Below are 25,489 nucleotides of genomic sequence, written 5' to 3'. Positions count from 1 at the left end.
TGGTGCTGCTTTTTTAATTTTTGTAGGAGATGATTTGGCAACAGAAGCTTTCTTAGCTTTTGGTGCTTTCGGTTTACGAGCAGGGCTACTTTTGGCAGCGGATTTTGTACTTTTTGCTGGTTTTGCTTTAACTGGTGCTTTTTTTGATGCCGCTGATGATTTTGCAGTAACTTTTTTAGCAGCAGTTGATGATGATGGAGTCGCTTTTTTTGCTTTAGGCTTTTTGGCTGCCAATGATGTAGTTGTGGCTTTCTTTTCTTTTGGTGCCCGTTTACTTTTAGCACTCTTTGCTGAACCTTTTGCTCCACTTTCTTTTTTGGATACTTTTGATTTAGCTGAAGAATTAGATGAAGCGGAAGCAGCCAATTTGAATGAACCAGATGCACCTTTACCTTTAGTTTGTACCAAGGCTCCCTCAGTTACAGCAGCTTTTAAATATTTTTTAATAAATGGTGAAATTTTATCAGAATCCACTTTATAATTTGCAGCTAAATATTTTTTAATTGCTTGTAATGATGAACCACCACGTTCTTTTAAATTTTTAATTGCGTTAACAACCATTTCTGATGTACGTGGATGTGTTGGTTTTGAATGTTGTTTTGTACGTTTAGCACCAGAAGCTGTTGCTTTTTTTGTTGGTGTTGTAGAAGCAGCAGTAACCGCAGTTGCTGCAACAGCTGTAGAATTTTCTTCGGCCATATTTTTTACTTTATAAAAATAATGTATTTATTATAAATATTTAAATGATAAAATATAATAATTCTATCAAATAAAAAATAAAGGTTTTCAATTATATCATTATTCACAATAATATAAGTCCCTATGTAAGTCAAAGTACCATGTAGAAAACACATAAAAATTAAATAGTATTTCTAATTTACTGTCGTAGTAAACATGATTTATTTTTTCAATTTCTATAATATATAAAATAATAAATTATAAATTTAATAATAATATTTATTTTATAAATTAAAATATATTTAATTTTTTTATTAACAATTATTAATAAACATAGTTTAATATTAATTATTTCAATCATACAAAACAATAATATTTTTAAGGTAAACTTAAAAAGTATATATTTTTATTTTTTATTTAATATCGATTTATTATAAATTATTAGTATATAAATAATTAAAAAATTTAATATATAAATATATATATTATAGTATAAGATTTCATTTTTAGAAAAACTTTTTTTGTCAATAATGAAAACGTATTATTATGAAATGTGTTAATCGAACATTGACAAAATATATTTCATTAGAAAATACTTTTATTTATGCATTAATATCAATAATTAACTATTAAATTAATTTTTTCATAATTATATAAAGAAATTTTATACTGATATAAGTATTTATATATTATAATATTTATTTTAAATATAAAAAAATTTATGACAAAATATATTATTAGAGTATTTGTTGAGATTAATATAAGATTATTTTAAATAAGAATTAATTTATATAATTATTAAAATATTATTAATTTTATGTTATGTAATTTTAATAAAAATAAATAATAATAATAAATATAAAAATTTTTTAACAATTTAAATTTTATATGATCTAAATAATTTTGTTAAGTACGATATGAGAAATCATTGTAAGCTTCGTTAAGAAACTTTGTAATATAAAATAATAATAATAATATTAAATATATAAATAAATAAAATAAATTTGATACATATTTTTGGTTCATTCTGTGTATAAATCAAAGGATACCGAATAATTGGTAACGGATGCGATATATTATAGTATCGAGTATTAAAACATAATATATAAATTTATCTTGTTATTCAAATTTTTTGTTACTTAACTTATGTATTTAGAAAATTTATAATATTATTTATATAATTGACATAAAATCTTATAAATTGAAATTTTATTAATATGTATCAAAAGAAGAGAGTAACGTATTGATATAATATCAAAGGATACTGATTATTTAAATAACGAATACGTCATATATTGTTTGTGTAACAAAGTTCACTTGGCCATCTAGTTGAAAATAACATTTTCAATAGAAAGTTTATATGCTTTTTTTTTTCTTTAATTATTAAAAAAATAAATTGAAATTTAATTCAATCAAATTTTATAATAATTTTTAAAAAATTTTTCCTTTTAAAAAATATTTTGTGATGTTGTGATAATATGTATTAATACAAGTGCATCCTGATACTTTTATCTCTAGTAAAGGTATGAGTATCATGAACAGTTTTGTTATCTAATGATATTATTTTGATAATATTTTGTGTATATTCTTATAATATTTTGTCTAAATATCATCATAATACAATATTATTTTGATAATATTTTATGAATATTCTTATAATATGTTACCTAAATGTCATCATAATATGATGAATTATTTCCATAATAACATATAAAAAAGAAAAAAAAAAAAAAGAATCATTAATTTATAATTATTTAAATTGATTCTTTAAAAAAATATTATAATATATTATTTATAAAAATAATTTTTACTCTTATTTTAAATAAATTTGTGGCCTTTTATTAAAAGGCCTATGATCGATGTATTATTATTATAAAAATTAATGCAATGTTTTTAATTTATGCTTTCTTTTCAGTTTTCTTTGGTAATAACACTGCTTGAATGTTTGGTAATACACCACCTTGAGCAATTGTTACACCAGATAATAATTTATTTAATTCTTCATCATTACGAATTGCCAATTGTAAATGACGTGGAATGATACGTGTTTTTTTGTTATCACGGGCAGCATTACCAGCTAACTCGAGAACTTCTGCAGCCAAATATTCCATAACAGCAGCCAAATATACTGGGGCACCAGCACCTACTCGTTCAGCATAATTTCCTTTTCGTAATAATCTGTGAATTCTTCCAACAGGAAATTGTAATCCTGCTCGGCTTGATCTTGACTTTGCCTTTCCCTTTACTTTACCACCTTTACCTCGTCCAGACATAGCGAATAAATTTATTTAATTAATATTTTTTTTTGTAAATATAATCACACAGATGTGTACGTTACGGGGATTGTAACATAAATGTTTAAAATGTTATTTGGGTATTTTAATTTATAATATTTATAAAATATAAAACTTTAAAAATAAACCAATCACCTTATAGTATTATTTTCAGCCAATCAGAGAGTAGTATTCATTTTTATTGTTATATCCATCTTCGCGTATATAATACGCTAGTTGTATACACGACACGCTCATACATATACTGACTGGTGTTCTGTAACTATCTGTGTATATTAATTGTTTGTAACAATGCCACCAAAAACAAGTGGAAAAGCAGCAAAAAAAGCTGGCAAAGCTCAAAAAAATATATCAAAGAGTGATAAGAAAAAGAAGAGGAAGCGCAAGGAATCATATGCAATTTACATTTACAAAGTATTAAAACAAGTGCATCCTGATACTGGTATCTCTAGTAAAGCTATGAGTATCATGAACAGTTTTGTTAATGATATTTTTGAACGTATTGCTGCTGAAGCATCACGTTTAGCACATTATAATAAACGTTCAACAATCACAAGTCGGGAAATTCAAACCGCAGTTCGATTATTATTACCTGGTGAATTGGCAAAGCACGCTGTTAGTGAAGGTACTAAAGCTGTTACAAAATATACAAGTTCAAAATAAATAAATCGAAAATATTATTTAATTGATAACATAAAAATACATCAACATATAAAAACGGCTCTCTTTTTAAGAGAGCCATCAAATTTTTTAAATAAGAGTAAATTATTTTTATATATACAAAAAAATTAAATAAACAATTATTAATATCATATTTAATATAAAATTTTATATATTAATAGCTTGAATATATCTATTATTAGTATATCAATATTATTAATTTTAAATATAATAAAGGATATCGCGGAATATATATCGTAAATCAGTGTAATGCAAATGCATTACATTACCTTTATTATTTTCATTTTACATTTACTACTTGTTTATGTACGCTTATAATTATTAGAAAAATATTTTTAATAATTTTAAAAAATAAATGAAATAATAAAAATTTAATAATAAATTATTTATTGAAAGTATAAAAAATGGTATAGCAAAATCTTTATTTTCTTTGATTAAGGCGAAATGTTTTATTAGTTATAAATTCGATAATCTCCTATCGATACTTGTTACTCTTAACTTGTATATATAAAAAATATAATAGTATATTAATTTATAATAAAATTTTTTCAAAAATTCAATAAGTTATTGTAAAATAAAATAGATAATATACAAATTATAATTTATTATTGCAGATATATTACAATAAAAAAAAAAAATAAAAATATTTGGTAATGTATGTTATAAACAAAATAATTTGTTGTAAACAAATTATATAATATGTTATATTTATTAACAAATTTATTTACTCTTATATAAATAAAATTAGTGGCTTCCCAAAAAGGAAAGCCTGTTTAAATTTATCGGATGTATTAAATATTCTTTAATAAATTTACTAAATATTTTAAGTAAATTATTATATTTTCTTAACCTCCAAAACCATACAAAGTACGACCTTGTCGTTTTAATGCATATACAACATCCATAGCTGTAACTGTTTTACGTTTTGCGTGTTCAGTATATGTAACAGCATCCCGAATAACATTTTCAAGGAATACTTTAAGTACACCACGTGTTTCTTCATAAATTAAACCAGAGATACGTTTTACTCCACCTCGTCGTGCTAAACGACGAATTGCAGGTTTTGTAATACCTTGGATATTATCACGCAAAACTTTTCTATGACGTTTTGCACCCCCTTTTCCAAGACCCTTTCCACCTTTTCCTCTGCCAGTCATTTTAATAAAAAATTATTTACAATATTTTAACGAACGGATAACACGTGTGTTAACCTCACAAGTATTGTAATGTATGTGAGCGCCGGTACAATTGTGCCTTTTTATATAAAGCATTAAAGATTTTTTAAGCCACGCCTATACAATTTGATTAGTCCATACTCTGATAGCTATCCAATAGGATATGACAACAAAAATTTTGAAATTTCATATAAATATAAATACAACACATTTATTTCGCATTTAAACATTTGACTTTGTAGTATCAAATTGTCGAATATAATTTTTAAAATTGTGTGTTTTTTTGTAAAAACATTATTATTTGAAAATGGCTAGAACCAAGCAAACTGCACGTAAATCAACTGGTGGTAAAGCACCAAGAAAACAATTAGCAACGAAAGCTGCACGTAAAAGTGCACCAGCAACTGGTGGAGTAAAAAAACCACACAGATATCGTCCTGGTACAGTAGCTTTACGAGAAATTCGTCGTTATCAAAAAAGTACTGAATTGTTAATTCGTAAATTACCATTCCAACGTTTAGTACGTGAAATTGCAAACCGATTTACGTTTTCAAAGTTCAGCTGTTATGGCATTACAAGAAGCTAGTGAAGCCTATTTAGTAGGTTTATTTGAAGATACCAATTTATGCGCAATTCATGCAAAGCGTGTTACAATTATGCCTAAGGATATACAATTGGCAAGACGTATTCGTGGAGAACGTGCATAAGCGTTTTAAATGACAATTTAAAAAAAAAAAAACAAATAAGAAATATTTTCGGTCCTATATATAGGACCAACATATATTATTAAATAAGAGTATATTATTTTTATTAAAATATATATATATATATATATATATATATATATATATATATATATATATATATATAAATATAAATTATTGAAATAAAATTAAACATTATTAAAATTTTGTTATAATTATAAGCGATTGCTATTTCTAAAAATAAATAAATTTCATAAAATTTATATTATTTTATATTCATTTGAAATATTAAAAAAACTTCTCGCTTTAAAGTAACCATGATATGAGTTATAAATGCAATAAAATTTTATACAAAAAATAATATTTATTTGTTGATGAATAATATAAAAGGTTTACATTTCTAAATAACATATATTTATATATGGTGTGTAAAAAAAAAGAAAAGAAGAAAAATAATTTATATTTTTAATATAAAAAGGCAACCGCACACAGTGTTCCCAAGCGGTCACCCATCCAAGGACTGACTGTGCCCAATGTTGCTTAACTTCGGTGATCGGACGAGAACCGGTGTTTTCAACGTGGTATGGCTGTTGCCAGTAATAAATGAAAATTTTTACAAATATATATTTTTCATAAATATCATTAATATTAAAGTATATTATTAAAATTTTCAATGAAGTAATCAATTTAAATATATACTTATTTATTATACCATATATTTTAAATAAAAATGCAACCGCACACAGTATTCTCAAGTGGCCACCCATCCGTGGTACTGACTGTGGCAAATGTTTCTAAACTATTATTTTATAAAATATTTATACAAAAAATAATTTACTCTTATCAAATATTAATTTGTGGCCTGTATTAAGGCCTATGTTATTTTCATTTTTTAGCAAAAATAATGAAATATTTCAATATATTATTAAAGTAACAGATCATTTCTTTTTTGGTGCTGCTTTTTTAATTTTTGTAGGAGATGATTTGGCAACAGAAGCTTTCTTAGCTTTTGGTGCTTTCGGTTTACGAGCAGGGCTACTTTTGGCAGCGGATTTTGTACTTTTTGCTGGTTTTGCTTTAACTGGTGCTTTTTTTGATGCCGCTGATGATTTTGCAGTAACTTTTTTAGCAGCAGTTGATGATGATGGAGTCGCTTTTTTTGCTTTAGGCTTTTTGGCTGCCAATGATGTAGTTGTGGCTTTCTTTTCTTTTGGTGCCCGTTTACTTTTAGCACTCTTTGCTGAACCTTTTGCTCCACTTTCTTTTTTGGATACTTTTGATTTAGCTGAAGAATTAGATGAAGCGGAAGCAGCCAATTTGAATGAACCAGATGCACCTTTACCTTTAGTTTGTACCAAGGCTCCCTCAGTTACAGCAGCTTTTAAATATTTTTTAATAAATGGTGAAATTTTATCAGAATCCACTTTATAATTTGCAGCTAAATATTTTTTAATTGCTTGTAATGATGAACCACCACGTTCTTTTAAATTTTTAATTGCGTTAACAACCATTTCTGATGTACGTGGATGTGTTGGTTTTGAATGTTGTTTTGTACGTTTAGCACCAGAAGCTGTTGCTTTTTTTGTTGGTGTTGTAGAAGCAGCAGTAACCGCAGTTGCTGCAACAGCTGTAGAATTTTCTTCGGCCATATTTTTTACTTTATAAAAATAATGTATTTATTATAAATATTTAAATGATAAAATATAATAATTCTATCAAATAAAAAATAAAGGTTTTCAATTATATCATTATTCACAATAATATAAGTCCCTATGTAAGTCAAAGTACCATGTAGAAAACACATAAAAATTAAATAGTATTTCTAATTTACTGTCGTAGTAAACATGATTTATTTTTTCAATTTCTATAATATATAAAATAATAAATTATAAATTTAATAATAATATTTATTTTATAAATTAAAATATATTTAATTTTTTTATTAACAATTATTAATAAACATAGTTTAATATTAATTATTTCAATCATACAAAACAATAATATTTTTAAGGTAAACTTAAAAAGTATATATTTTTATTTTTTATTTAATATCGATTTATTATAAATTATTAGTATATAAATAATTAAAAAATTTAATATATAAATATATATATTATAGTATAAGATTTCATTTTTAGAAAAACTTTTTTTGTCAATAATGAAAACGTATTATTATGAAATGTGTTAATCGAACATTGACAAAATATATTTCATTAGAAAATACTTTTATTTATGCATTAATATCAATAATTAACTATTAAATTAATTTTTTCATAATTATATAAAGAAATTTTATACTGATATAAGTATTTATATATTATAATATTTATTTTAAATATAAAAAAATTTATGACAAAATATATTATTAGAGTATTTGTTGAGATTAATATAAGATTATTTTAAATAAGAATTAATTTATATAATTATTAAAATATTATTAATTTTATGTTATGTAATTTTAATAAAAATAAATAATAATAATAAATATAAAAATTTTTTAACAATTTAAATTTTATATGATCTAAATAATTTTGTTAAGTACGATATGAGAAATCATTGTAAGCTTCGTTAAGAAACTTTGTAATATAAAATAATAATAATAATATTAAATATATAAATAAATAAAATAAATTTGATACATATTTTTGGTTCATTCTGTGTATAAATCAAAGGATACCGAATAATTGGTAACGGATGCGATATATTATAGTATCGAGTATTAAAACATAATATATAAATTTATCTTGTTATTCAAATTTTTTGTTACTTAACTTATGTATTTAGAAAATTTATAATATTATTTATATAATTGACATAAAATCTTATAAATTGAAATTTTATTAATATGTATCAAAAGAAGAGAGTAACGTATTGATATAATATCAAAGGATACTGATTATTTAAATAACGAATACGTCATATATTGTTTGTGTAACAAAGTTCACTTGGCCATCTAGTTGAAAATAACATTTTCAATAGAAAGTTTATATGCTTTTTTTTTTCTTTAATTATTAAAAAAATAAATTGAAATTTAATTCAATCAAATTTTATAATAATTTTTAAAAAATTTTTCCTTTTAAAAAATATTTTGTGATGTTGTGATAATATGTATTAATACAAGTGCATCCTGATACTTTTATCTCTAGTAAAGGTATGAGTATCATGAACAGTTTTGTTATCTAATGATATTATTTTGATAATATTTTGTGTATATTCTTATAATATTTTGTCTAAATATCATCATAATACAATATTATTTTGATAATATTTTATGAATATTCTTATAATATGTTACCTAAATGTCATCATAATATGATGAATTATTTCCATAATAACATATAAAAAAGAAAAAAAAAAAAAAGAATCATTAATTTATAATTATTTAAATTGATTCTTTAAAAAAATATTATAATATATTATTTATAAAAATAATTTTTACTCTTATTTTAAATAAATTTGTGGCCTTTTATTAAAAGGCCTATGATCGATGTATTATTATTATAAAAATTAATGCAATGTTTTTAATTTATGCTTTCTTTTCAGTTTTCTTTGGTAATAACACTGCTTGAATGTTTGGTAATACACCACCTTGAGCAATTGTTACACCAGATAATAATTTATTTAATTCTTCATCATTACGAATTGCCAATTGTAAATGACGTGGAATGATACGTGTTTTTTTGTTATCACGGACAGCATTACCAGCTAACTCGAGAACTTCTGCAGCCAAATATTCCATAACAGCAGCCAAATATACTGGGGCACCAGCACCTACTCGTTCAGCATAATTTCCTTTTCGTAATAATCTGTGAATTCTTCCAACAGGAAATTGTAATCCTGCTCGGCTTGATCTTGACTTTGCCTTTCCCTTTACTTTACCACCTTTACCTCGTCCAGACATAGCGAATAAATTTATTTAATTAATATTTTTTTTTGTAAATATAATCACACAGATGTGTACGTTACGGGGATTGTAACATAAATGTTTAAAATGTTATTTGGGTATTTTAATTTATAATATTTATAAAATATAAAACTTTAAAAATAAACCAATCACCTTATAGTATTATTTTCAGCCAATCAGAGAGTAGTATTCATTTTTATTGTTATATCCATCTTCGCGTATATAATACGCTAGTTGTATACACGACACGCTCATACATATACTGACTGGTGTTCTGTAACTATCTGTGTATATTAATTGTTTGTAACAATGCCACCAAAAACAAGTGGAAAAGCAGCAAAAAAAGCTGGCAAAGCTCAAAAAAATATATCAAAGAGTGATAAGAAAAAGAAGAGGAAGCGCAAGGAATCATATGCAATTTACATTTACAAAGTATTAAAACAAGTGCATCCTGATACTGGTATCTCTAGTAAAGCTATGAGTATCATGAACAGTTTTGTTAATGATATTTTTGAACGTATTGCTGCTGAAGCATCACGTTTAGCACATTATAATAAACGTTCAACAATCACAAGTCGGGAAATTCAAACCGCAGTTCGATTATTATTACCTGGTGAATTGGCAAAGCACGCTGTTAGTGAAGGTACTAAAGCTGTTACAAAATATACAAGTTCAAAATAAATAAATCGAAAATATTATTTAATTGATAACATAAAAATACATCAACATATAAAAACGGCTCTCTTTTTAAGAGAGCCATCAAATTTTTTAAATAAGAGTAAATTATTTTTATATATACAAAAAAATTAAATAAACAATTATTAATATCATATTTAATATAAAATTTTATATATTAATAGCTTGAATATATCTATTATTAGTATATCAATATTATTAATTTTAAATATAATAAAGGATATCGCGGAATATATATCGTAAATCAGTGTAATGCAAATGCATTACATTACCTTTATTATTTTCATTTTACATTTACTACTTGTTTATGTACGCTTATAATTATTAGAAAAATATTTTTAATAATTTTAAAAAATAAATGAAATAATAAAAATTTAATAATAAATTATTTATTGAAAGTATAAAAAATGGTATAGCAAAATCTTTATTTTCTTTGATTAAGGCGAAATGTTTTATTAGTTATAAATTCGATAATCTCCTATCGATACTTGTTACTCTTAACTTGTATATATAAAAAATATAATAGTATATTAATTTATAATAAAATTTTTTCAAAAATTCAATAAGTTATTGTAAAATAAAATAGATAATATACAAATTATAATTTATTATTGCAGATATATTACAATAAAAAAAAAAAATAAAAATATTTGGTAATGTATGTTATAAACAAAATAATTTGTTGTAAACAAATTATATAATATGTTATATTTATTAACAAATTTATTTACTCTTATATAAATAAAATTAGTGGCTTCCCAAAAAGGAAAGCCTGTTTAAATTTATCGGATGTATTAAATATTCTTTAATAAATTTACTAAATATTTTAAGTAAATTATTATATTTTCTTAACCTCCAAAACCATACAAAGTACGACCTTGTCGTTTTAATGCATATACAACATCCATAGCTGTAACTGTTTTACGTTTTGCGTGTTCAGTATATGTAACAGCATCCCGAATAACATTTTCAAGGAATACTTTAAGTACACCACGTGTTTCTTCATAAATTAAACCAGAGATACGTTTTACTCCACCTCATCGTGCTAAACGACGAATTGCAGGTTTTGTAATACCTTGGATATTATCACGCAAAACTTTTCTATGACGTTTTGCACCCCCTTTTCCAAGACCCTTTCCACCTTTTCCTCTGCCAGTCATTTTAATAAAAAATTATTTACAATATTTTAACGAACGGATAACACGTGTGTTAACCTCACAAGTATTGTAATGTATGTGAGCGCCGGTACAATTGTGCCTTTTTATATAAAGCATTAAAGATTTTTTAAGCCACGCCTATACAATTTGATTAGTCCATACTCTGATAGCTATCCAATAGGATATGACAACAAAAATTTTGAAATTTCATATAAATATAAATACAACACATTTATTTCGCATTTAAACATTTGACTTTGTAGTATCAAATTGTCGAATATAATTTTTAAAATTGTGTGTTTTTTTGTAAAAACATTATTATTTGAAAATGGCTAGAACCAAGCAAACTGCACGTAAATCAACTGGTGGTAAAGCACCAAGAAAACAATTAGCAACGAAAGCTGCACGTAAAAGTGCACCAGCAACTGGTGGAGTAAAAAAACCACACAGATATCGTCCTGGTACAGTAGCTTTACGAGAAATTCGTCGTTATCAAAAAAGTACTGAATTGTTAATTCGTAAATTACCATTCCAACGTTTAGTACGTGAAATTGCACAAGATTTTAAAACCGATTTACGTTTTCAAAGTTCAGCTGTTATGGCATTACAAGAAGCTAGTGAAGCCTATTTAGTAGGTTTATTTGAAGATACCAATTTATGCGCAATTCATGCAAAGCGTGTTACAATTATGCCTAAGGATATACAATTGGCAAGACGTATTCGTGGAGAACGTGCATAAGCGTTTTAAATGACAATTTAAAAAAAAAAAAACAAATAAGAAATATTTTCGGTCCTATATATAGGACCAACATATATTATTAAATAAGAGTATATTATTTTTATTAAAAAATATATATATATATATATATATATATATATATATATATATATATATATATAAATATAAATTATTGAAATAAAATTAAACATTATTAAAATTTTGTTATAATTATAAGCGATTGCTATTTCTAAAAATAAATAAATTTCATAAAATTTATATTATTTTATATTCATTTGAAATATTAAAAAAACTTCTCGCTTTAAAGTAACCATGATATGAGTTATAAATGCAATAAAATTTTATACAAAAAATAATATTTATTTGTTGATGAATAATATAAAAGGTTTACATTTCTAAATAACATATATTTATATATGGTGTGTAAAAAAAAAGAAAAGAAGAAAAATAATTTATATTTTTAATATAAAAAGGCAACCGCACACAGTGTTCCCAAGCGGTCACCCATCCAAGTACTGACTGTGCCCAATGTTGCTTAACTTCGGTGATCGGACGAGAACCGGTGTTTTCAACGTGGTATGGCTGTTGCCAGTAATAAATGAAAATTTTTACAAATATATATTTTTCATAAATATCATTAATATTAAAGTATATTATTAAAATTTTCAATGAAGTAATCAATTTAAATATATACTTATTTATTATACCATATATTTTAAATAAAAATGCAACCGCACACAGTATTCTCAAGTGGCCACCCATCCGTGGTACTGACTGTGGCAAATGTTTCTAAACTATTATTTTATAAAATATTTATACAAAAAATAATTTACTCTTATCAAATATTAATTTGTGGCCTGTATTAATGCCTATGTTATTTTCATTTTTTAGCAAAAATAATGAAATATTTCAATATATTATTAAAGTAACAGATCATTTCTTTTTTGGTGCTGCTTTTTTAATTTTTGTAGGAGATGATTTGGCAACAGAAGCTTTCTTAGCTTTTGGTGCTTTCGGTTTACGAGCAGGGCTACTTTTGGCAGCGGATTTTGTACTTTTTGCTGGTTTTGCTTTAACTGGTGCTTTTTTTGATGCCGCTGATGATTTTGCAGTAACTTTTTTAGCAGCAGTTGATGATGATGGAGTCGCTTTTTTTGCTTTAGGCTTTTTGGCTGCCAATGATGTAGTTGTGGCTTTCTTTTCTTTTGGTGCCCGTTTACTTTTAGCACTCTTTGCTGAACCTTTTGCTCCACTTTCTTTTTTGGATACTTTTGATTTAGCTGAAGAATTAGATGAAGCGGAAGCAGCCAATTTGAATGAACCAGATGCACCTTTACCTTTAGTTTGTACCAAGGCTCCCTCAGTTACAGCAGCTTTTAAATATTTTTTAATAAATGGTGAAATTTTATCAGAATCCACTTTATAATTTGCAGCTAAATATTTTTTAATTGCTTGTAATGATGAACCACCACGTTCTTTTAAATTTTTAATTGCGTTAACAACCATTTCTGATGTACGTGGATGTGTTGGTTTTGAATGTTGTTTTGTACGTTTAGCACCAGAAGCTGTTGCTTTTTTTGTTGGTGTTGTAGAAGCAGCAGTAACCGCAGTTGCTGCAACAGCTGTAGAATTTTCTTCGGCCATATTTTTTACTTTATAAAAATAATGTATTTATTATAAATATTTAAATGATAAAATATAATAATTCTATCAAATAAAAAATAAAGGTTTTCAATTATATCATTATTCACAATAATATAAGTCCCTATGTAAGTCAAAGTACCATGTAGAAAACACATAAAAAATTAAATAGTATTTCTAATTTACTGTCGTAGTAAACATGATTTATTTTTTCAATTTCTATAATATATAAAATAATAAATTATAAATTTAATAATAATATTTATTTTATAAATTAAAATATATTTAATTTTTTTATTAACAATTATTAATAAACATAGTTTAATATTAATTATTTCAATCATACAAAACAATAATATTTTTAAGGTAAACTTAAAAAGTATATATTTTTATTTTTTATTTAATATCGATTTATTATAAATTATTAGTATATAAATAATTAAAAAATTTAATATATAAATATATATATTATAGTATAAGATTTCATTTTTAGAAAAACTTTTTTTGTCAATAATGAAAACGTATTATTATGAAATGTGTTAATCGAACATTGACAAAATATATTTCATTAGAAAATACTTTTATTTATGCATTAATATCAATAATTAACTATTAAATTAATTTTTTCATAATTATATAAAGAAATTTTATACTGATATAAGTATTTATATATTATAATATTTATTTTAAATATAAAAAAATTTATGACAAAATATATTATTAGAGTATTTGTTGAGATTAATATAAGATTATTTTAAATAAGAATTAATTTATATAATTATTAAAATATTATTAATTTTATGTTATGTAATTTTAATAAAAATAAATAATAATAATAAATATAAAAATTTTTTAACAATTTAAATTTTATATGATCTAAATAATTTTGTTAAGTACGATATGAGAAATCATTGTAAGCTTCGTTAAGAAACTTTGTAATATAAAATAATAATAATAATATTAAATATATAAATAAATAAAATAAATTTGATACATATTTTTGGTTCATTCTGTGTATAAATCAAAGGATACCGAATAATTGGTAACGGATGCGATATATTATAGTATCGAGTATTAAAACATAATATATAAATTTATCTTGTTATTCAAATTTTTTGTTACTTAACTTATGTATTTAGAAAATTTATAATATTATTTATATAATTGACATAAAATCTTATAAATTGAAATTTTATTAATATGTATCAAAAGAAGAGAGTAACGTATTGATATAATATCAAAGGATACTGATTATTTAAATAACGAATACGTCATATATTGTTTGTGTAACAAAGTTCACTTGGCCATCTAGTTGAAAATAACATTTTCAATAGAAAGTTTATATGCTTTTTTTTTTTTTTAATTATTAAAAAAATAAATTGAAATTTAATTCAATCAAATTTTATAATAATTTTTAAAAAATTTTTCCTTTTAAAAAATATTTTGTGATGTTGTGATAATATGTATTAATACAAGTGCATCCTGATACTTTTATCTCTAGTAAAGGTATGAGTATCATGAACAGTTTTGTTATCTAATGATATTATTTTGATAATATTTTGTGTATATTCTTATAATATTTTGTCTAAATATCATCATAATACAATATTATTTTGATAATATTTTATGAATATTCTTATAATATGTTACCTAAATGTCATCATAATATGATGAATTATTTCCATAATAACATATAAAAAAGAAAAAAAAAAAAAAGAATCATTAATTTATAATTATTTAAATTGATTCTTTAAAAAAATATTATAATATATTATTTATAAAAATAATTTTTACTCTTATTTTAAATAAATTTGTGGCCTTTTATTAAAAGGCCTATGATCGATGTATTATTATTATAAAAATTAATGCAATGTTTTTAATTTATGCTTTCTTTTCAGTTTTCTTTGGTAATAACACTGCTTGAATGTTTGGTAATACACCACCTTGAGCAATTGTTACACCAGATAATAATTTATTTAATTCTTCATCATTACGAATTGCCAATTGTAAATGACGTGGAATGATACGTGTTTTTTTGTTATCACGGGCAGCATTACCAGCTAACTCGAGAACTTCTGCAGCCAAATATTCCATAACAGCAGCCAAATATACTGGGGCACCAGCACCTACTCGTTCAGCATAATTTCCTTTTCGTAATAATCTGTGAATTCTTCCAACAGGAAATTGTAATCCTGCTCGGCTTGATCTTGACTTTGCCTTTCCCTTTACTTTACCACCTTTACCTCGTCCAGACATAGCGAATAAATTTATTTAATTAATATTTTTTTTTGTAAATATAATCACACAGATGTGTACGTTACGGGGATTGTAACATAAATGTTTAAAATGTTATTTGGGTATTTTAATTTATAATATTTATAAAATATAAAACTTTAAAAATAAACCAATCACCTTATAGTATTATTTTCAGCCAATCAGAGAGTAGTATTCATTTTTATTGTTATATCCATCTTCGCGTATATAATACGCTAGTTGTATACACGACACGCTCATACATATACTGACTGGTGTTCTGTAACTATCTGTGTATATTAATTGTTTGTAACAATGCCACCAAAAACAAGTGGAAAAGCAGCAAAAAAAGCTGGCAAAGCTCAAAAAAATATATCAAAGAGTGATAAGAAAAAGAAGAGGAAGCGCAAGGAATCATATGCAATTTACATTTACAAAGTATTAAAACAAGTGCATCCTGATACTGGTATCTCTAGTAAAGCTATGAGTATCATGAACAGTTTTGTTAATGATATTTTTGAACGTATTGCTGCTGAAGCATCACGTTTAGCACATTATAATAAACGTTCAACAATCACAAGTCGGGAAATTCAAACCGCAGTTCGATTATTATTACCTGGTGAATTGGCAAAGCACGCTGTTAGTGAAGGTACTAAAGCTGTTACAAAATATACAAGTTCAAAATAAATAAATCGAAAATATTATTTAATTGATAACATAAAAATACATCAACATATAAAAACGGCTCTCTTTTTAAGAGAGCCATCAAATTTTTTAAATAAGAGTAAATTATTTTTATATATACAAAAAAATTAAATAAACAATTATTAATATCATATTTAATATAAAATTTTATATATTAATAGCTTGAATATATCTATTATTAGTATATCAATATTATTAATTTTAAATATAATAAAGGATATCGCGGAATATATATCGTAAATCAATGTAATGCAAATGCATTACATTACCTTTATTATTTTCATTTTACATTTACTACTTGTTTATGTACGCTTATAATTATTAGAAAAATATTTTTAATAATTTTAAAAAATAAATGAAATAATAAAAATTTAATAATAAATTATTTATTGAAAGTATAAAAAATGGTATAGCAAAATCTTTATTTTCTTTGATTAAGGCGAAATGTTTTATTAGTTATAAATTCGATAATCTCCTATCGATACTTGTTACTCTTAACTTGTATATATAAAAAATATAATAGTATATTAATTTATAATAAAATTTTTTCAAAAATTCAATAAGTTATTGTAAAATAAAATAGATAATATACAAATTATAATTTATTATTGCAGATATATTACAATAAAAAAAAAAAATAAAAATATTTGGTAATGTATGTTATAAACAAAATAATTTGTTGTAAACAAATTATATAATATGTTATATTTATTAACAAATTTATTTACTCTTATATAAATAAAATTAGTGGCTTCCCAAAAAGGAAAGCCTGTTTAAATTTATCGGATGTATTAAATATTCTTTAATAAATTTACTAAATATTTTAAGTAAATTATTATATTTTCTTAACCTCCAAAACCATACAAAGTACGACCTTGTCGTTTTAATGCATATACAACATCCATAGCTGTAACTGTTTTACGTTTTGCGTGTTCAGTATATGTAACAGCATCCCGAATAACATTTTCAAGGAATACTTTAAGTACACCACGTGTTTCTTCATAAATTAAACCAGAGATACGTTTTACTCCACCTCGTCGTGCTAAACGACGAATTGCAGGTTTTGTAATACCTTGGATATTATCACGCAAAACTTTTCTATGACGTTTTGCACCCCCTTTTCCAAGACCCTTTCCACCTTTTCCTCTGCCAGTCATTTTAATAAAAAATTATTTACAATATTTTAACGAACGGATAACACGTGTGTTAACCTCACAAGTATTGTAATGTATGTGAGCGCCGGTACAATTGTGCCTTTTTATATAAAGCATTAAAGATTTTTTAAGCCACGCCTATACAATTTGATTAGTCCATACTCTGATAGCTATCCAATAGGATATGACAACAAAAATTTTGAAATTTCATATAAATATAAATACAACACATTTATTTCGCATTTAAACATTTGACTTTGTAGTATCAAATTGTCGAATATAATTTTTAAAATTGTGTGTTTTTTTGTAAAAACATTATTATTTGAAAATGGCTAGAACCAAGCAAACTGCACGTAAATCAACTGGTGGTAAAGCACCAAGAAAACAATTAGCAACGAAAGCTGCACGTAAAAGTGCACCAGCAACTGGTGGAGTAAAAAAACCACACAGATATCGTCCTGGTACAGTAGCTTTACGAGAAATTCGTCGTTATCAAAAAAGTACTGAATTGTTAATTCGTAAATTACCATTCCAACGTTTAGTACGTGAAATTGCACAAGATTTTAAAACCGATTTACGTTTTCAAAGTTCAGCTGTTATGGCATTACAAGAAGCTAGTGAAGCCTATTTAGTAGGTTTATTTGAAGATACCAATTTATGCGCAATTCATGCAAAGCGTGTTACAATTATGCCTAAGGATATACAATTGGCAAGACGTATTCGTGGAGAACGTGCATAAGCGTTTTAAATGACAATTTAAAAAAAAAAAACAAATAAGAAATATTTTCGGTCCTATATATAGGACCAACATATATTATTAAATAAGAGTATATTATTTTTATTAAAAAATATATATATATATATATATATATATATATATATATATATATATATATATATATATATAAATATAAATTATTGAAATAAAATTAAACATTATTAAAATTTTGTTATAATTATAAGCGATTGCTATTTCTAAAAATAAATAAATTTCATAAAATTTATATTATTTTATATTCATTTGAAATATTAAAAAAACTTCTCGCTTTAAAGTAACCATGATATGAGTTATAAATGCAATAAAATTTTATACAAAAAATAATATTTATTTGTTGATGAATAATATAAAAGGTTTACATTTCTAAATAACATATATTTATATATGGTGTGTAAAAAAAAAGAAAAGAAGAAAAATAATTTATATTTTTAATATAAAAAGGCAACCGCACACAGTGTTCCCAAGCGGTCACCCATCCAAGTACTGACTGTGCCCAATGTTGCTTAACTTCGGTGATCGGACGAGAACCGGTGTTTTCAACGTGGTATGGCTGTTGCCAGTAATAAATGAAAATTTTTACAAATATATATTTTTCATAAATATCATTAATATTAAAGTATATTATTAAAATTTTCAATGAAGTAATCAATTTAAATATATACTTATTTATTATACCATATATTTTAAATAAAAATGCAACCGCACACAGTATTCTCAAGTGGCCACCCATCCGTGGTACTGACTGTGGCAAATGTTTCTAAACTATTATTTTATAAAATATTTATACAAAAAATAATTTACTCTTATCAAATATTAATTTGTGGCCTGTATTAAGGCCTATGTTATTTTCATTTTTTAGCAAAAATAATGAAATATTTCAATATATTATTAAAGTAACAGATCATTTCTTTTTTGGTGCTGCTTTTTTAATTTTTGTAGGAGATGATTTGGCAACAGAAGCTTTCTTAGCTTTTGGTGCTTTCGGTTTACGAGCAGGGCTACTTTTGGCAGCGGATTTTGTACTTTTTGCTGGTTTTGCTTTAACTGGTGCTTTTTTTGATGCCGCTGATGATTTTGCAGTAACTTTTTTAGCAGCAGTTGATGATGATGGAGTCGCTTTTTTTGCTTTAGGCTTTTTGGCTGCCAATGATGTAGTTGTGGCTTTCTTTTCTTTTGGTGCCCGTTTACTTTTAGCACTCTTTGCTGAACCTTTTGCTCCACTTTCTTTTTTGGATACTTTTGATTTAGCTGAAGAATTAGATGAAGCGGAAGCAGCCAATTTGAATGAACCAGATGCACCTTTACCTTTAGTTTGTACCAAGGCTCCCTCAGTTACAGCAGCTTTTAAATATTTTTTAATAAATGGTGAAATTTTATCAGAATCCACTTTATAATTTGCAGCTAAATATTTTTTAATTGCTTGTAATGATGAACCACCACGTTCTTTTAAATTTTTAATTGCGTTAACAACCATTTCTGATGTACGTGGATGTGTTGGTTTTGAATGTTGTTTTGTACGTTTAGCACCAGAAGCTGTTGCTTTTTTTGTTGGTGTTGTAGAAGCAGCAGTAACCGCAGTTGCTGCAACAGCTGTAGAATTTTCTTCGGCCATATTTTTTACTTTATAAAAATAATGTATTTATTATAAATATTTAAATGATAAAATATAATAATTCTATCAAATAAAAAATAAAGGTTTTCAATTATATCATTATTCACAATAATATAAGTCCCTATGTAAGTCAAAGTACCATGTAGAAAACACATAAAAATTAAATAGTATTTCTAATTTACTGTCGTAGTAAACATGATTTATTTTTTCAATTTCTATAATATATAAAATAATAAATTATAAATTTAATAATAATATTTATTTTATAAATTAAAATATATTTAATTTTTTTATTAACAATTATTAATAAACATAGTTTAATATTAATTATTTCAATCATACAAAACAATAATATTTTTAAGGTAAACTTAAAAAGTATATATTTTTATTTTTTATTTAATATCGATTTATTATAAATTATTAGTATATAAATAATTAAAAAATTTAATATATATATTTATATATTATAGTATAAGATTTCATTTTTAGAAAAACTTTTTTTGTCAATAATGAAAACGTATTATTATGAAATGTGTTAATCGAACATTGACAAAATATATTTCATTAGAAAATACTTTTATTTATGCATTAATATCAATAATTAACTATTAAATTAATTTTTTCATAATTATATAAAGAAATTTTATACTGATATAAGTATTTATATATTATAATATTTATTTTAAATATAAAAAAATTTATGACAAAATATATTATTAGAGTATTTGTTGAGATTAATATAAGATTATTTTAAATAAGAATTAATTTATATAATTATTAAAATATTATTAATTTTATGTTATGTAATTTTAATAAAAATAAATAATAATAATAAATATAAAAATTTTTTAACAATTTAAATTTTATATGATCTAAATAATTTTGTTAAGTACGATATGAGAAATCATTGTAAGCTTCGTTAAGAAACTTTGTAATATAAAATAATAATAATAATATTAAATATATAAATAAATAAAATAAATTTGATACATATTTTTGGTTCATTCTGTGTATAAATCAAAGGATACCGAATAATTGGTAACGGATGCGATATATTATAGTATCGAGTATTAAAACATAATATATAAATTTATCTTGTTATTCAAATTTTTTGTTACTTAACTTATGTATTTAGAAAATTTATAATATTATTTATATAATTGACATAAAATCTTATAAATTGAAATTTTATTAATATGTATCAAAAGAAGAGAGTAACGTATTGATATAATATCAAAGGATACTGATTATTTAAATAACGAATACGTCATATATTGTTTGTGTAACAAAGTTCACTTGGCCATCTAGTTGAAAATAACATTTTCAATAGAAAGTTTATATGCTTTTTTTTTTCTTTAATTATTAAAAAAATAAATTGAAATTTAATTCAATCAAATTTTATAATAATTTTTAAAAAATTTTTCCTTTTAAAAAATATTTTGTGATGTTGTGATAATATGTATTAATACAAGTGCATCCTGATACTTTTATCTCTAGTAAAGGTATGAGTATCATGAACAGTTTTGTTATCTAATGATATTATTTTGATAATATTTTGTGTATATTCTTATAATATTTTGTCTAAATATCATCATAATACAATATTATTTTGATAATATTTTATGAATATTCTTATAATATGTTACCTAAATGTCATCATAATATGATGAATTATTTCCATAATAACATATAAAAAAGAAAAAAAAAAAAAAGAATCATTAATTTATAATTATTTAAATTGATTCTTTAAAAAAATATTATAATATATTATTTATAAAAATAATTTTTACTCTTATTTTAAATAAATTTGTGGCCTTTTATTAAAAGGCCTATGATCGATGTATTATTATTATAAAAATTAATGCAATGTTTTTAATTTATGCTTTCTTTTCAGTTTTCTTTGGTAATAACACTGCTTGAATGTTTGGTAATACACCACCTTGAGCAATTGTTACACCAGATAATAATTTATTTAATTCTTCATCATTACGAATTGCCAATTGTAAATGACGTGGAATGATACGTGTTTTTTTGTTATCACGGGCAGCATTACCAGCTAACTCGAGAACTTCTGCAGCCAAATATTCCATAACAGCAGCCAAATATACTGGGGCACCAGCACCTACTCGTTCAGCATAATTTCCTTTTCGTAATAATCTGTGAATTCTTCCAACAGGAAATTGTAATCCTGCTCGGCTTGATCTTGACTTTGCCTTTCCCTTTACTTTACCACCTTTACCTCGTCCAGACATAGCGAATAAATTTATTTAATTAATATTTTTTTTTGTAAATATAATCACACAGATGTGTACGTTACGGGGATTGTAACATAAATGTTTAAAATGTTATTTGGGTATTTTAATTTATAATATTTATAAAATATAAAACTTTAAAAATAAACCAATCACCTTATAGTATTATTTTCAGCCAATCAGAGAGTAGCATTCATTTTTATTGTTATATCCATCTTCGCGTATATAATACGCTAGTTGTATACACGACACGCTCATACATATACTGACTGGTGTTCTGTAACTATCTGTGTATATTAATTGTTTGTAACAATGCCACCAAAAACAAGTGGAAAAGCAGCAAAAAAAGCTGGCAAAGCTCAAAAAAATATATCAAAGAGTGATAAGAAAAAGAAGAGGAAGCGCAAGGAATCATATGCAATTTACATTTACAAAGTATTAAAACAAGTGCATCCTGATACTGGTATCTCTAGTAAAGCTATGAGTATCATGAACAGTTTTGTTAATGATATTTTTGAACGTATTGCTGCTGAAGCATCACGTTTAGCACATTATAATAAACGTTCAACAATCACAAGTCGGGAAATTCAAACCGCAGTTCGATTATTATTACCTGGTGAATTGGCAAAGCACGCTGTTAGTGAAGGTACTAAAGCTGTTACAAAATATACAAGTTCAAAATAAATAAATCGAAAATATTATTTAATTGATAACATAAAAATACATCAACATATAAAAACGGCTCTCTTTTTAAGAGAGCCATCAAATTTTTTAAATAAGAGTAAATTATTTTTATATATACAAAAAAATTAAATAAACAATTATTAATATCATATTTAATATAAAATTTTATATATTAATAGCTTGAATATATCTATTATTAGTATATCAATATTATTAATTTTAAATATAATAAAGGATATCGCGGAATATATATCGTAAATCAGTGTAATGCAAATGCATTACATTACCTTTATTATTTTCATTTTACATTTACTACTTGTTTATGTACGCTTATAATTATTAGAAAAATATTTTTAATAATTTTAAAAAATAAATGAAATAATAAAAATTTAATAATAAATTATTTATTGAAAGTATAAAAAATGGTATAGCAAAATCTTTATTTTCTTTGATTAAGGCGAAATGTTTTATTAGTTATAAATTCGATAATCTCCTATCGATACTTGTTACTCTTAACTTGTATATATAAAAAATATAATAGTATATTAATTTATAATAAAATTTTTTCAAAAATTCAATAAGTTATTGTAAAATAAAATAGATAATATACAAATTATAATTTATTATTGCAGATATATTACAATAAAAAAAAAAAATAAAAATATTTGGTAATGTATGTTATAAACAAAATAATTTGTTGTAAACAAATTATATAATATGTTATATTTATTAACAAATTTATTTACTCTTATATAAATAAAATTAGTGGCTTCCCAAAAAGGAAAGCCTGTTTAAATTTATCGGATGTATTAAATATTCTTTAATAAATTTACTAAATATTTTAAGTAAATTATTATATTTTCTTAACCTCCAAAACCATACAAAGTACGACCTTGTCGTTTTAATGCATATACAACATCCATAGCTGTAACTGTTTTACGTTTTGCGTGTTCAGTATATGTAACAGCATCCCGAATAACATTTTCAAGGAATACTTTAAGTACACCACGTGTTTCTTCATAAATTAAACCAGAGATACGTTTTACTCCACCTCGTCGTGCTAAACGACGAATTGCAGGTTTTGTAATACCTTGGATATTATCACGCAAAACTTTTCTATGACGTTTTGCACCCCCTTTTCCAAGACCCTTTCCACCTTTTCCTCTGCCAGTCATTTTAATAAAAAATTATTTACAATATTTTAACGAACGGATAACACGTGTGTTAACCTCACAAGTATTGTAATGTATGTGAGCGCCGGTACAATTGTGCCTTTTTATATAAAGCATTAAAGATTTTTTAAGCCACGCCTATACAATTTGATTAGTCCATACTCTGATAGCTATCCAATAGGATATGACAACAAAAATTTTGAAATTTCATATAAATATAAATACAACACATTTATTTCGCATTTAAACATTTGACTTTGTAGTATCAAATTGTCGAATATAATTTTTAAAATTGTGTGTTTTTTTGTAAAAACATTATTATTTGAAAATGGCTAGAACCAAGCAAACTGCACGTAAATCAACTGGTGGTAAAGCACCAAGAAAACAATTAGCAACGAAAGCTGCACGTAAAAGTGCACCAGCAACTGGTGGAGTAAAAAAACCACACAGATATCGTCCTGGTACAGTAGCTTTACGAGAAATTCGTCGTTATCAAAAAAGTACTGAATTGTTAATTCGTAAATTACCATTCCAACGTTTAGTACGTGAAATTGCACAAGATTTTAAAACCGATTTACGTTTTCAAAGTTCAGCTGTTATGGCATTACAAGAAGCTAGTGAAGCCTATTTAGTAGGTTTATTTGAAGATACCAATTTATGCGCAATTCATGCAAAGCGTGTTACAATTATGCCTAAGGATATACAATTGGCAAGACGTATTCGTGGAGAACGTGCATAAGCGTTTTAAATGACAATTTAAAAAAAAAAAAACAAATAAGAAATATTTTCGGTCCTATATATAGGACCAACATATATTATTAAATAAGAGTATATTATTTTTATTAAAAAATATATATATATATATATATATATATATATATATATATATATATATATATAAATATAAATTATTGAAATAAAATTAAACATTATTAAAATTTTGTTATAATTATAAGCGATTGCTATTTCTAAAAATAAATAAATTTCATAAAATTTATATTATTTTATATTCATTTGAAATATTAAAAAAACTTCTCGCTTTAAAGTAACCATGATATGAGTTATAAATGCAATAAAATTTTATACAAAAAATAATATTTATTTGTTGATGAATAATATAAAAGGTTTACATTTCTAAATAACATATATTTATATATGGTGTGTAAAAAAAAAGAAAAGAAGAAAAATAATTTATATTTTTAATATAAAA

General features: G+C 23.9%; 3 non-coding genes across 3 annotated transcripts; all 3 read right to left on the bottom strand.

The window, feature by feature from the left end:
* Window positions 1–6,008: 6,008 nt before the first annotated feature.
* LOC123303678 lies at window positions 6,009–6,127 on the bottom strand. The gene has a single exon (XR_006535776.1). It is a non-coding gene; the product is annotated as a 5S ribosomal RNA (ribosomal RNA).
* A 6,372-nt stretch (window positions 6,128–12,499) lies between these two features.
* On the bottom strand, window positions 12,500–12,618 carry LOC123303683. The gene has a single exon (XR_006535780.1). It is a non-coding gene; the product is annotated as a 5S ribosomal RNA (ribosomal RNA).
* A 6,380-nt stretch (window positions 12,619–18,998) lies between these two features.
* LOC123303682 lies at window positions 18,999–19,117 on the bottom strand. Its single transcript, XR_006535779.1, has one exon. It is a non-coding gene; the product is annotated as a 5S ribosomal RNA (ribosomal RNA).
* Between the last annotated feature and the right edge of the window lie 6,372 nt (window positions 19,118–25,489).

Source organism: Chrysoperla carnea (genome assembly GCF_905475395.1).
Source record: "Chrysoperla carnea chromosome X unlocalized genomic scaffold, inChrCarn1.1 SUPER_X_unloc_12, whole genome shotgun sequence".
NCBI lineage: Eukaryota > Metazoa > Arthropoda > Insecta > Neuroptera > Chrysopidae > Chrysoperla > Chrysoperla carnea.
This window is presented reverse-complemented; position numbering and strand designations above follow the sequence as displayed.